The sequence below is a fragment of the Octodon degus genome, unplaced genomic scaffold (assembly GCF_000260255.1).
Source record: "Octodon degus isolate 3935 unplaced genomic scaffold, OctDeg1.0 scaffold00087, whole genome shotgun sequence".
In the NCBI taxonomy this organism is placed as follows: Eukaryota; Metazoa; Chordata; class Mammalia; order Rodentia; family Octodontidae; genus Octodon; species Octodon degus.
In genome coordinates, this window is record NW_004524663.1 from 3,327,614 (window position 1) to 3,330,029 (window position 2,416).

General features: G+C 45.0%; 1 protein-coding gene and 1 pseudogene across 2 annotated transcripts in view; both read right to left on the reverse strand.

Annotated features, from left to right (window-relative positions):
* Mamdc2 (MAM domain containing 2) overlaps window positions 1-2,416 on the reverse strand; it is a 195,338-nt gene that overhangs the window by 153,361 nt on the left and 39,561 nt on the right. The window lies entirely within an intron of this gene.
* The window catches only part of LOC105742963, an 8,896-nt pseudogene continuing 7,303 nt past the window's right edge, over window positions 824-2,416 (reverse strand).

Sequence of the window (2,416 nt, forward strand, 5' to 3'; positions counted from 1 at the left end):
ATCAGCAGAACTGGGAATTGTCAGAAGTTGTTTTCTTAAGCCTTTTGCAGTGTCCCACTGACATTTGAAGCAGCCCTCTGAGCACCAAGACAAGTTGAAGTCCGCTCCACCCCTAAGAGAACTTTCTCTTATCTACATGGGAAGTCTACCCCTTGGGTTTGTTTTGCTTTGTTGGTTTTAAACCAACCAGGACACTTTATTACAAATATTCAGTGCTCCCCAGGTACAAGATGTACAAGTCCCACAGATTAAAACAAACTTGGCTTGTCAAAAGTGAAGGCTTTCTCCTTTTAAACCACACATTTGCAGACACTTAAGCTTGAAAACAAGAGCTTTACTCATTGACAGGCTATTTTTCATTTCCTTTCGTGAATCTGTTGTGACTAAAGTTACGAAATGTTTCCATCTTTCCTCTTAAAATGTGTCTCTCTTGCCTTTAATTTTCAGTACACCCTTCTGTCTCAGAGTTTTCCTTTTTAACACGGCAGAGATAGAGACAAATGTTAACCTGCCAATGAATCAAAACTTTGGGAATTCACTTAGACACACAATGCAGCCTAGTGATTAGGAATCCACATTGCCTAGAAGCAAAACTAGCTCAGTCTTACCTGGGAAAATTACTTAAATTTTTTATTGTGTTTCAATTTCTTCATCTAAAAATGAGGATAATAGTGTACCTCACAGACTTGTGAGAGTGAATTGAGTTAGGGCTGCTACGTTTGGTATAAAATTATCGCTATTATTCTATACTGTTCTATGCTCTCACTAGTATTTGGCTATGATATACAGTGCCATAATTTTTTTTTTTCCCCAGTGCCAGGCTTTATTGGGAAATGGGCTTTAGAAAAGAAGGATGCATCTGTTCTCTAAGATAGCGAAGCGAGGGCAAGCCACGTCTCCTGCCTCTACTCATAGATCTAGTTGGAGCACAGGGCTTGTAGTCAACCAGCTCTTCCGCTTAAACCACAGGCTGATCTCCTTTTCAGCGCTTTTTACTGAGTCACTGCCGCGAATGATGTTCCTGCCCACTTGGATGCTGAAGCCCCCGCGGATGGTGCCTGCCTTGGAGTCAGCAGGTTGGTCTCTCCCAGCATCACGCGACCCATCTTCACCATGTTCAGCCCTGCCCAGACCATGGCGACCACCGGCCTCGAGTGCATGTACTGCACCAGGCTGGGGAAGAAAGGGCACTTCTTCAGGTCGCTGTAGTGCTGCTTCACGTGTTCCTCCGAGGCCGGCATGAACTTCATGGCCACCAGGCGGAAGCCCTTCTGTTCAAACTGCTTGATGATTTCCCCTGCCAGGCCACGCTGCGTGCCGGCGGGCTTGAGGGCGATGAAGGTGCGTTCGTGGATGACTGTGGTATCTGGTCTATGTCCCGCCCTCAGAAGGGCCTGAAACTCCTCAGCAAGGAAAGCTTCTGACACCTGGCTGTGTCCTTGTCTGTCCCCACCCGCGACAGGGATTCCCTGGTTCCACTGAGATGCACCCGGGTCAGGGAAGGCTAGGTTCTCCCAGTGTCATAATTACAAAAGCAGGAGAACTTTACAAGGAACTAGAATTCAGAAAGGTATCTTCAGATACTTATTGCGAGGCAAAGAACCTTGGCAAGAACCAGAAATCAACTCCAGGTACATGAGCCTAGGGAGACAAGTCACACGGTGGTAGGAACATTGATTACTAAGAACCCAACTTCTTTCAGATGGGTGTATACTGATATAGTACTGTTGGGCAGGAAAACTTGATACATCATTCTTTAGAAGATGATCAAAACTAAGATAAATCAGATAAGGGTCAGTCTCTCCCACTGTGATGGTTTATCTTTATTGTCAACTTGATTGGCTTAAAAGACACCATGGGGACTACTAAAGCACACTTGAGAGTGCATCTGAGTGGAGCGCAGGGCATGGTGTTGGGAGCTACACGGATGCAGTCCCCAGCCTCTTCCTGGCTCTCTCTGTGCTTTCCGCTTATTGCCTGCTGTGGGCTGGGCAGCTTTTCCTCTAGTGAGTCCATCCAACACGGTGCTTCTGCTTTGGAGCCCGGTGACCATGAGCCAAACTCAGGCATTTTTTTCCCTTAAATTGAGCACATCAGGTATTTTGTTTCAATAATGATTTAAGTGGACACCATCCTTAAGTCACCAAAACACTAAATCATAACCAAATCTTAAGTTATTACACCAGTCTCAATGTCACTGGTACTTACATAAGGGGCTGCTGAGCTTTAATGAGATTTTAATTCTGAGCAGTTCAGGAAATGGTTGAAACGTGGCCTCTTCTAAATATTTTACATTTTTAGTTTTAAAAAATCTTCTATTTATTTAGTTATTTGGTACAGGGACTTGCTATGCAGTGCAGACTTGTAGTGCTCCTCCTGTTTTAACCTCCCCAGCACTGGGATTACAGGCATGCAC